Raw genomic sequence first — 12,870 nt, forward strand, 5'->3', positions numbered from 1 at the left:
TTTCTATATCTCTGCTAATCGCTTTAACACAGGAGAAGTACATGGAGCAAGATGTTAAGGAGGAAACAGAGGGACCTGGATAAGATGAAAAGAACTTAACTTCTCTCGTATGCCGCTCTGTACTATAAACTGAAATTCAAAACATGGATGTCTCTCTTATGCAATACTACATCTGTTGCTGTTCTGAAGTCTTTGGGCACAGAAACTCTTTCCAGACAGTGCAGAGCAATCATTTGGGTGTTTTGACAGGTTTCCAGCTGTAAGCCATATATTTGTTTTATAGCAAATTTTAGGTTAGTTCCTAGAATTTAAAACATATTCAATCTGCTTTTGTTTTACAATCTGTAAACACTTTTAGAGTTCTATTCTTTATTTGATGATAGATAGGCACAACACAGCTGTTCTCCAGTGGCCTGTATTTTCAGTGTAACCTTATTCTTTCCTACACGCACTGTTCAGAGTTCCAAATATGTTGGAAGAACAAGGGCCAAAACATCAGCAGGCCAAAAGTGCACTGAAATGAACAGAGAAGGTGAATGATTTTTAATTTATATCCGCAAGACGGTGACACTGACTGTCTTTCATGGTACCCAGGGCCATGGCTTGGGTACAGCTGGTACAGAATTATGTTTCTATGGCTGCTCAGCAGAAGATACTCAAGGTAGTGTAAGGGGTAAAACCAAAACTGGGATATCAACACAGAGCCTGTTGAACAACTGCATGTAATTTCTCAGAAACGCCAATTAATGCAGGTCAAGCATTGCATCAACATAATTATAACTGCTCCTAGTAGCCAAGGCAGCTCATTCAGAGCTGGTGTCTCAGCATGGCACTTCCCAGTGTCACATAATCCCCCCATGAGAAGAGCCGAAGGGAGCAAGAGCCCTGTGATTGTATGAAAAGCACTGGTGCAATTGCCCAGCTAAAGTTAAATTTTTCTGCCTGCACAGCCATGTCGGAAGGCCAGATCGGTGCCTCTGTTTAATGATGCCCTCTGCTGCGCCCTGAACTCTCATTCAGCAGGGTACACGACGACCTTTCCACTAGCAATAAAAGAGTCAGTTTCTACTTGGGCTTCAGTTTATATTTCAAATGCTGTGATAAAATGATCCCCCGGCACTAAGGAATGAAATGTGCCACTATAATGAACACCACAGGCCCCAAGAATTAGGCTGGCACCCAAGCTTCATTACAAACGCTTGCATATAATCTTCCTTTTAGAGAAACCACACTGACAAACTGTAACTCTGCCCTTTGGATGTGCCCGGCTCACGTTCCGCTCTGTAAACACTGCACATTCACAAATCAACCCCATGCTTCTGCAGAATAAGCAACAGCCATGAGTCCAAATTCACCTCCTGACAGGTTGCTGCAAACACAGTGAATTCTTTCCTTGGTGCCAAGTCATTCTTCAAGGAAAATAATTTGTTTCCAGAAAGCGTTTCCCCCCCTTACTTACAAAGCTTCAAGACGGGAAATCCTGTCAGCAGTGAGCTTGACGAGCGTTTCTTTTTTACATACTCGTATTAATAACTTGATCCTTCTCAGAAGCTACTTCACTGCTCAAAACAAGCTGCCCACATGCACAGGGATAGTTCTGCAGATGCTGCACAGCACCTTCCCTCCATCCTTTTGGGAATCTTAAATTCCTGCCCCCAGACCAGGTGGCTCAGCCTTTTGTGAACTTCAGTTGGGAAAGAAATGGCCAGGTATACCATTTCAGGTCCTTCCCCTTCTGCTGTCAACTTTCCTTACCCCTTTGACACCTTCCAGTTAACTCTCCTGGGATACATGGGGCAGGGAATAGCCATCCCCTTAGCTTTTTTGCACCTGGAAACTCACCTGAGGCAGGGCTAGCGGAGCAGTACCGGGTTGGGGGGTGGGGTGGGGTGGGCAGAGCAGCAGGAAACAGGGAGCACCACGCATTAATTTTTATTGTTGTTGTTGTCATTATGGTGGACCAAGAGACCACTGCTGTTTAAACACAGAACACAAAATGGTTGCTTCCCCCAAAAGTTTGCCCTGTAAATATAAATATTTGGCATAAATGCAGCCTGGACAGGAGGTGATATGTAGGGAAAGAGTCCCTCCTGGGCAGTGCTGTGAGTGAGGATCTAATTGATACCAGAGGAGAAAGCAAGCAGGCTGCACAAGGGAGTGCTGCGTGGGCAGACAACAGCATCATTGTGGACAGGCACAATGTGTGTAAAAGACAGAGGGGTGATTTTTGCAAGAAGATTTTGGTGCTAGAAGCAAGAGAGTTGTAACCTTCTTGATCCCAGCTGTGCATTGGGAAAAAAAGAGCTATTTATATTCTTTACAAATAAACAGGGCTGCATCAAAGAAAATACTGGACCTACCACCAGTTTCTTCTCCTAACCTCCAAGACCCCGGACTGTAGCTCAACAGGGTGACCTTATTCCTCCAAGTAATCCTAGAAAAAAGTGAAGAATGTCTTTGTATCAAAACATGTCCTAGTAAATTATATGAACTGTAGGCATTATTAGGCTGCTCAAGGCAAGCTGGGATTTAGAAAATAGCTTCCCACAGGCACTGATCCAAGGCCTGTTGAAGTCAATGGGAGTCCTTCCTCTGACTGCAGTGGGATTAGGGGGAGGCCTCCCACCCATCCCATCAAGGCTCCTATACAACTGACAACAAGTTGAAAGGATCCACCCTGCACAGATGGTCAGCTTGTGCCACAGAGGAGGTTCCATCAGAAGCTCCCTTCAAAGACCTGGAGAAAAGGGCTGATGTGTTAGATGTGTGGCATATGGAAACACAGGAGGCCACCTACTGAAATACAGAATCTCAGAAGGGAAAGTTTTTACACATCTAACAAGATATTTCTAGCAGTTCAAGAGTTAAAGAGTTTCTATAAACTTGCACGAAACTCACTTTGACTGCTTGACAAAGGACTCACCCTTGCAGAAAAAATGCACTTCTTTCTGTATGCTGCATTCAAGACACTTGCACTAATAAAAAGTGACTTCTCTCATGTCTCTTCCTCCTTGCAGAATACCCCTCAGCCACATGGAAATTTTTGCAAACTTTGGCACTGTCTGCACTCTAGCAAGTCATGCTGGCAAAAACAACCAGGCAGAATTAATGAGAGTAGTTAGCTTGCAAAACAGTGCAGTATGTCAGCAGCAACAAAGGAAGAAGAGCCATCCGGATAGTCCTGCACACGATTAATCGAGAAGAATAAAACTGGTCTGCTGGTGAAGTAGTTTACAGTGAAAAGTTTTAACTTTTATCATGGTAATAGTCCAATTTGTAAATTCACTGCAAAAAGATACCACAATCATGGCTGCAAGGAATTACTCTAGAGTAGAGAACTCTTGCACTGATTAATAAAGAACAAGATTTTGAAGTAGAAGGGCACAGGACTGTGCTCTGTAATTGCAACATCTTCTGGTACATGTTTATAAAAATGCATAAATTCTGTAAATTATCTTAAAGAAGATCAAGAAAAGCCATACATTACTGCCTTATGTTGGCAATAAAACACTCCCACAAGTACTGGAGCAAAGGATAATCCAGCAGCTCACGCCACTGCATGGGGCAGCAGCCATACCAGGGAACACGGTGAAGGCAGTTTGCCCTTTCTAAACAATTTCAACTCACCCCAGCATACACAGGCTGTTGTTTTTTCTAATGCGAAGCATCATTGCATATCATGCCTGTGACCGCTTTAGGAATGTGGATAGAAGAAATTCCGATTTAAGAACCCATGTTGGGCAACGGCTGATGACATCCCTCTGGGCAGACAGGCACAGGACAGCGTGTGTCCGCTGTGCAATGGGGACACCCCCAGAGCTAACTCAGGGTCCTTCCTTCTTTTTTTGTCTAAATCCCCGTGTAGCACCTGAGTAAAAAATCAGAGAGATACCAAACATTTCACTTCAGTTGTTCATTTACATACCTACTAGCTAGAAAATTGTCATGCCTGAATGAAAGCCATGTGTTTGTTTGTTTTACTAAGTAACAAAGACAACTTTGCTTTCTGAGGAGTATACTTGTATATTGCTAATTATCTTTTCCATGAGTACACCAACTAAAATCTGCATGGAAAAACAGACAAAAGGATGTCATTAAAATGGGTCCCAAGAACCTTTCAAATGATTCACAGTGGTCTTGTCCTAATTAAAATTGAATGCAAAAACAAACATGCTTGCAATTTGCTAGGATAATATTGGGTATTTATGAATTTTGTCAACCTAGCCCGTATGTGAAAGAATGAAGCACATGTAGTTGAAGTTTAAGATCTTATTCAGGCAGTGTAAGATGCTTCAGTTGAATTAACTTTGTAGAGAATGATAAAAAGCATTTGATCTTACAAATCCTTACTTACAGTAGCTTGTTAACTGTTAACTAGGAAAAATCTATTTGAGAATTTCACCATGCCCCCATGACTGGAATAGGTAACATCTAATGTACATGAAGTTCATCCCTGAGTAAGTCGTAACGCTGCTTTGAGTCCCACTCTGCCTGCTCTTAGTGCTAGTATGCATACTTTCAAATTTATACAAGGAAAAGAACTGGAAAGAGATATTTCTTTTTAATGTAATGCTCCTTTATATTTGAATATGAGGAGGGGCTAACTGGAGGCTACTAAAAAGCTAGATATAGTTGATGGGCTATGGTGATGGCTGGAGAAACTGACTCATTGCATCCTTGGTACAAAAACATTGGCTTCACTCAGTAAGATGTTTAGAACAGCTGTAGACTGAGCCTACAACTAACAAACAGTTTAAAATCAATAACCTATGGGGAAAAAATAAAACACAAATATGAACACAGACACCCAGATCCCTAGGAAACCAGTAGGGAATTTAGGCAACACTGAATTTATTGAGTAGAACACAAGATTCCCTGTTACAAATTGGATGCCCATATACCATGTGGGATGGGGTCAGGCATCTCTGAGTAGGGGGTTTCTGGGTATTTCTTAGGAGATGTCTAAACTCATCACACAAACTGTATGGACATCTAACTTTTTATTAATAAAAAACAATGTGGAGGAAGGAGGCTGCAATCCCAAGGATCTGAGGGGATTAATTCAGGGCTGCAGGCAGGTGCTTGCACCCCTGGGCACCTAGAGAAAAGGTAGCTACATCAATTCTTTCAAAGAATGGATCAAGAGTCACTGTTTTCTTTTGAAGTGGCACCCACTTTTTACCTGTTTGACTTGTGATGAGCACTCCTTTGGGAAGCAAGAGACCAGAGCTCAAAATACCTGCCAGCTCCCAGGAAAGTGCAATAACTGCTAAAGCCGGGGAGGAGAGGAGAGACAGGGACACGAGCCCTCCTTTTGTCAAAACTGCATCCTGTTTCAGGATCGTATGATGTGGGACTTCAGAAAGAAAGGGACTCAGAAGACTTACAGAAAACATGATGGTTTTGATAAGGACATTTGACAAGGATGAGGGAGCACTGTGGCTCCCTCTTGTGAAATTACGACTGTTGTTTATATTAAGCAGTCCCAGATAAAAGGCAGAAACAGTCCTGCAGCAACGAGAAGGCGGCAGCAGCCTTGATGGCACTTTGTGCTGTCATGTCCTTTGCCACGAGCACGTATATTCTGCATCTTCTGGACTGGGTGCCTCAGTGTCGGCAGCACTCTGGCTAATTTCCCCAGTCTGACCTGGCTGCGAAGGAAGCCCTGTACCTGCTGTCCTGGACTGAGAATATCTCAGCAGGCAGCCTCAGAGCTCAAGGGAAATGTCTAGGAAGAGTAAGTACTAAATTACTTCTGGATTAGTTACCTCCAGTCTGTCTAAATTCATTTCTGAATATAGCTCTCAAGGACAAATCTTGTTCCAATTTCAAGGAATGACAACCCCCCCTGCACTCCAGTGGCCTGGGGAAGGGATGGTGTCTGTTGTCCAACCCTGGCTGAGGAAACAGCTGGGCTGTAATGGAGTACTGCATTATGAATCCCGGTGTGCTAACACAGGGGAGGGGGCGCTAGTGGGCACAAGGCCATCATCTTAAAAAAACACCAGAGAGCACTGCACTGTCCCTACTGCGAGCCCATCAACACCAGCCTAGCAGTCTGCCTGGGCTTCCCGGGATTCCCCTGTCCCTCCTTCTGAAGGGCTCCATGGCGCAGACCAGGATCACAACACACCACGCAAAGACAGAGCCTGCAGCTGACACCTCTCTTCCTTTTGGCACAGTGCAGACCGTTCTGCAGCAGGCGATGGCTTTACTGCTGCAGGCAGCTGCCCACCAGGTTTCTCAGCAGCTGGCAGCCAGAGGGTAGAGGTGTCCTCAAAGCCCCAGGGCTGGGGAGGGAGCATGGGGAGCTCACCTGGGTTCCGGACTCTGGGTCTCTAGCCAGTGCTCGGCTCTGCCACAGCCCCTTTTCCAGGAAGATGCAGGTTGTTCCAGAGCTAGTATCTAACTTCACCCAGGTAAAAACACTGCGGTAGATATATCCAGCACCTGTAACTCACCAGTAAGGAGCGCTGGGGCCTTGGAGCTGAGCCCTGCCCAGCGATGGAGACTGCCATGTCTGGTGGGTGGAGGTGATCAAAGCCTGACACTCTCAAGGACCAAACATCCCCCAAACATTTCACAGCTCATACAGTTCTCTTAGGAAGAAGATGAAAGAAAGAACAAACTACACACAACAGACATTAATCGCTTTGCACAGGCTCAACTCCGTAAAAGCAGTCAGGATTGGTGATACTGACTGCTAGATGCTGATTTTTAGGTACTCGTGGTCTAAAAAGGAGATGTCACTGTTCCCTTGTATATAATTTCTATTATAGGAGGCTCAGGAATTGACTCAAATTATTTTTGCAATTCAAATCTTAACCTATAGTTTCCAGTGTCAGCAGCAAAAGAAAACAACTGTACAGGCATCCTGCTATTCAAATAGCCACAGCAAGCTGCAGCGCTTTGTGTCCTGACATAGGCAAGCCTGTCTGTCACCAGGAAAAAAGGGCCTATACATGCATATGGGAAGAAATAACTGTTGGATTACCAGCAAACTGGACTAGCCACTTTTTTTTGGTCACAACTATTTGTCACTGATTGTCACAGTCTGCTTCAACCGACATTAGCACTCCAGATAGTATGTGATACTACAAAAGTCCAGTCAGACGTTTCGTTTATTTCCCCACTTCTTTTTGTAGCATCCAGTTTTCTAGCCATGAACGCTACACCAATTACACAGCAGTCGGCTTCCTTCAGCAGAACACTTTGATATGTATATAAATAACTCCACCAGTGAGGCTGCCGTTGCTTTGATCCACCGCCACCACGGAAGCTACTGCAGCTTATCAAAAAGAATCAAAACTTCTTTCCCGTGCTCGCAAAACTGCCCAAGCGACCTGCACCCACCGCCACCACAGCTGAATTTTCATTCCTCTGCAGGCTCCCCCCCGCGCAAGGGGGAGCGCAAGGGGGAGCGCAAGGGGGAGCGCAAGGGGGAGCGCAAGGGGGAGCGCAGGCGCTGGCTGAGCAGATGCTGCCCCCTGTCTGGCTTCTCGTTTCCTGGCCCCAGCCGAGCTCTGGTCAAGGCAAGGGAAATCGCTCACAGGTTTTGCCTCTCCTGGTGTGATCACAACCAGAGAAGGATATCCAACAATAACCTAGTGGTGAAGGACAGGAAAAAAAAATAGTTATTTGCCTGGGAAAATATTTTTCCTAGGAACCAGATAGCCACTTTGATTAAACAGTTATCCAAACTGCTCAGCATCACTTAAAAAGGGGAGGAAGGACCTTTAGGGACATGGTTTAGTGGGCAGTCTTGGGTTAACGATTGGACTTGATGATCTTAAAGGTCCTTTCCAACCTAAATGATTCTCTGATTCTATGACCTAAGTCCATGTCACAAGACAGTGGCAACTTCAAATTATCCCTGATCTTTTTGGGATGCGCTACAGTGACTTTATGTTAGTTTATTGATTATTTTTTTTTGCATGTGCTGTTTTGAATTACAACCTTTCCAAAGTCTGTAGCATCCTGTGATACTCACTACTGGAGCCTGCAGCTTGTGGAAGAAATTGTATCCAAGGTGAATGAGCTGCAATGAGGTTTCTTCACTGATTTGCTTTTTACAGCTGTAAAAATCAACATGGCAAATCCCACTGTTTTACTTCCAGGGGCTGCTAAATTTCCAAAATGAATGAGGCCTCCATCCCAAAAACTCCAGTCAAAGTCAATCTTAAATGATGTCAACAGATCTTAGAGAATCAGGAGTACTTGTGTATGTGTTTTCATATTTCTACATGAAATAAAATATCTTCCTATAAACCCCCCTTTCCATATTGCTGAACTCTGCCAGAGGTGTCAAGGCACCCCAGAGGAGAAGCTTCCCAACATGACACTCAGAAGAGTTGAAGCAGGATATACGAGCAACTTCAAGGCATTTTAAAAGAGGTTTTAAATTTATAAAAATTGACATTTTCCAATACAGTTTGAGAAATTAGCACTTTCCAGTGGAAAATGATCATGCTGGTCAACTTCTGAGTAGCACTACCACTGTTCCAGCCTGCCATTCACCATGAGACATTGCCAGTAGGACTTGAAGTTAATGGTTCTGCTGATGGTTTTAGCCTGTTTAGATAACAAACACAGCTAAGATCTCTGCCAAAATAGCAGGTAGGCAGCCAAGGAGTTTGTTTTTGAATAGAGAGCTTTTTCCTAGACTTGCTGGTGACCAGGTAGGACTCTGACCCTGCCGTGGCTGACAGGACAGATGAGTCACCCACTGGACCTCACTGCTCATGCACTGGTGACCCAGGCAGGCATAGTGACTGTCATGTGCATACTTGGACATGCCCATTAGGTTTAATCTCAACATCAGAAAGAATTTTTTTCCAGTGAGGATAACCATTCACTGAACAATGTCCCCAGGGATGTGGTAGCATCCCCATCACTGGAGGTTTTCAAGATGCAATCGGACAGAGTGGTAGCTAATCTCATCTAAGATCGCTTTTCCATGAAAGGTGGGGCCAGATGACCTTCTGAGGCCCCTTCCAACCTGGGATGTTCTATGATTGTGATTTACATGCCTACATGCCCATTGGCATATGTATAAGAAGTCCAGCACGTCCCAGGAAATGTTGGACCCCCTATTTTCTTAGCAGTTTGCTATGAAATAGCTCTTCACACAGGAGTGAAGAACATTGCTGTCCAGAACTTTGGAAGATCAGGAGAAATCTGCAGAAGCTAGTGGTGAGGGTTTTACTGAGTGTGGCAGATGAGGGCTGTCCCTTTGCCCTCCTCAGCACAGCTTCCAGATGCTGACAGGAGACATGAGGAGAGCACTAGGAAAAATATCTAAAAGCCCAGAGATCCCCCATGGTAATGGAGAGTCTGCTCAGCACTCCTGCAGGGTGCTGGGGCCCTGCAGGGCAGTAACTCTGAATTGACAGGTACACGTTAGAAAGAATTAGATCTGACTTTTTCACAATAAGCCATGACAAATTCTGTAGCAAAGATGGACCCTATTCACTAAAATGTGAATTAATGTAAATTAATGAATTTCAATACAATATAAGGTTTCAGAAAGTGCCAAATTCTCACAGAAACAGGTCAACATGCTGGGATAGGCCAATCCTTGTATTAGCCTTCTAACATTTTAATAGTATAACCTCAAAACTGCTGGAAATAAATGGCTCTTCAAATAAATCATACAAAAATATTCCTGCTTATTAAATAATAAAGGTATTACCACTAATACCATCTGTAGAACATCCACTTCGGTGACAACTAGCAACGTACAAGTGTCAAAATAATATCCAGGCTACACCAGTGAACTGACTTCTCTTACTTAGGGCTCAAGCCAAGCCATGGCACACAAAGGCAGGCTCACAGCACCTTAGGTGGACAGAAGCGTACTGCAATATAACATCCCTTTTAAATGTATAGTTAAAAACAGAAAAAAAAACCCTTGAGAGGACTCTTCCCTTTATGAGTGCTAATCTAAAATTATTAGGGCTGTACTGGTGCTGCACAGAAGGACTCTCAAGCATGTTAAGCAAGCAGTTTGTTTTGGGTATAAAAATGGCCTGTTTGAAACAAATTTCCTAACACAAAGCTTGCAGTTTTCTTTTTGGCATACCTTTCATCCTTGTCCCACACCTTTTTTGACACAGCTTATGTTATTTTTTTGTTCTTTATTTTGCTTCACTACATTATTTTTGTCCTTTAGAACTGTTTTCACTACAAGGAAAGAAAATGCTTTTGGAGATTAACACCTGTCCATCCCAGCTGCTAGCTGATACACTTACTGGGATTTCCCTGTTGTAAATTAAAAATTAATCTAGAATGTGTTTTGAACTTTTCATGTGCTAAGAAGGATGGAAGGACTAATGGGAGCTATCAGAGCTGCCAGTCCCTGTGAGACCTGCTGCCTAAGCTGCTAGGAGGCAGAAAATTAGGATGAAATTAAGACCTTACCCATAAAGACACAAGCCTTGCTCCCAGCAAAATGGCAATATTTACATTCAGTACTGAGTAACAAGGTTTCCAGTAGTTGCCTCCAGAAATATGTTTTTAAAGATAACAAAGAGTCCATCTTTTTAAAAGCATTTGTCTAAGTAAAAAGAGCAAAGGCCAATTAATGGAAGGACCTGAGAAGGACGTGGCTGCTCAATGTGTACCATGTAAGGAAATTTTTTTCTGGGCACAAAATACTGTATTTGCTGCTCTGTGAAATGGAAGTGTGTGAGAATTCCAACCTAACCCGAGGAAAAAGCCTGGAGACAAACCCCCTGTTTTTTATTTTAATGCTCTTTGATGTTAGCTGAAAAGCAAAGGCTGAGAACTCTCAAAGCTATAATGCTGAGCTGAATCTGGAGAGAGCTGTTCTTGACACAGGAGTCATTCACCTTGTGCCAGCCACAGCACATCCACACTCAGGCTTAGAAGGTGGGCAAGCTTTTCCAGGTAGACCCTGCTAGCAGCTGGGCCAAACATTACGAGAGATGTAAGACACAGCAAGCAGAAATGCTGTTCAGATGCTGCTTTCAAGCAGTCACATGGAGGAAATCCAAAAATTGCAGACACTTTTTAAAAATTCAAAGCTGAATTCAAATGCTACAACATGGCTCCCCTGTGACTTCAGTAGCTCAGCCCCTTCCTTCCAGGAGCCAAGGACCTGAAGGGCAGCACGCTGGGCAGCACGCAAACAAATGCAATTTTTGTTTCAGAGCATGATTATGTGCATTTCATTGCCAGCAAGAGGCCAAATTTAGGTCTGTTCAGAAGGTACACGGACAGGGCAGCAAAATGAAGTGCTTCCTACACGGTGGTATCCCTCTGTCCCTACCTTTAGCACCTAGCATATGTATAAGGAAAAGCTGTGGTACCTCTGCTAAAACTACAGTTATTGCTGGGTAGGTGTGGGGGTTTTTTAGCAATGTAAAAACTGGAAAAGTAAGGTTTAGAAAAATTCAGATGCACTGGCTTATTTCCAAATTTGTGCACTCGCATATAATTCAGAGGGTTTGAGACGACTTTTTCACCCTTGAAATAATTGAATTTCATGGGCTACAACAATCTCATAAAGCCAGACTCTGTTACTGAGCTGGAACCTGCTGAATAAAACCTGAAAAGCACACACCCCCCCAGGAACTCGATTCTCTACCTGTATTCTGGCAGGCAGTAGAGCATCCTATCAGTAAATTTAACAAATTACTTGGCTTTCTCACAGGTGAACCCGATTCCCATAAGGTATCCAGAGGAAGACTGATCTTACTGACCATATTTAGCAACGTTATAATTTTTAGATAGCTCAGATCAGAAGTCCATTTAATGCAAAATGTGAAGATAACCATCAGAGTCTGATTTACTAGCCCAGTTGGAGCCATCTCAAATTCCCTTTCCAGAGGCAGGCTCTGTGGCAGGGAAGCTGTGTTTCTTTCTAGGCTGAGATCTGGGTTACAGACTGCACCATTCACCTGTGCAGCTCTGACTGAATTTAGCACTGGCAGCTCTGTTATTCTCAGGACAATGATAGCATAAATATCTCATAAATGGCATGGAGACAAACTAAAAGGAATATCTATGCCTGCCTTGCCATGAAGTGCTTGTGCATCCTCTCCATGGAGAAATGGGCAGGTTGGTTAGAATTTCATGCTTATCTGTTCAAATATCAATATTTCTCTCCTAAATCAGATCTGTCAGTTCACATATTTTCCACTTTATCTTGTTAGTTCTTTTCAAACTGGTCTGACTCGTTTATTCTTACTTTGAGGAACAGTATGCCTATTGAATTTTAAAAGGTGTCTTTCTGCCAGCCTTTCAGGAAGAGAAGTGTGCATTAATTACAAAACAGCGACATCAGCTTCTACAGGAAAGGCTTCTTTGGGTTACTGACTGAGCCAGGAATACAACAGCCAATGAATCCATACATCATATTTATATATTTACTACACCATTCTTCCCATAATTCATCATTCTCTGCCTTCTATACCATGTCCACAGCCAACATAATACTTTTTGCAGAAAGGTACAAGAAATCCATAGTTTGCAGCCAAAAAATAATTTGCCAGTAAAACAACTTAGTCCCTAGTGTGCTCAGAATCTTAAAGGTATGGAAGCAATTCTAATTTCCAAATGCATTTATGAAGTCCTGCAAGTACTTCAGCTGTTTATACCCTTGTTATCTCTGTGACAATGATATAGAGACAAAGACAACAACTGATTAATTCCTGCTTGACAAGACAATCGATAGGTTGATTATAAGAAAACATTTCTGTTACTATTCTTACCTTTACTTCCTTTTGCAGCTATTGAATGTCCTCTTCTCTCATTAAAAAGAGCAAACAAGTTGGCTTATTTACTTAAAGACTTGTACAGAACAAAGCTTCCCATATCTGCCTAGGTTTTTTCCTGCACTCAGTAGCA

This window comes from Falco punctatus, assembly GCF_963210335.1.
Source record: "Falco punctatus genome assembly, chromosome: 3".
Taxonomy (NCBI): Eukaryota; Metazoa; Chordata; class Aves; order Falconiformes; family Falconidae; genus Falco; species Falco punctatus.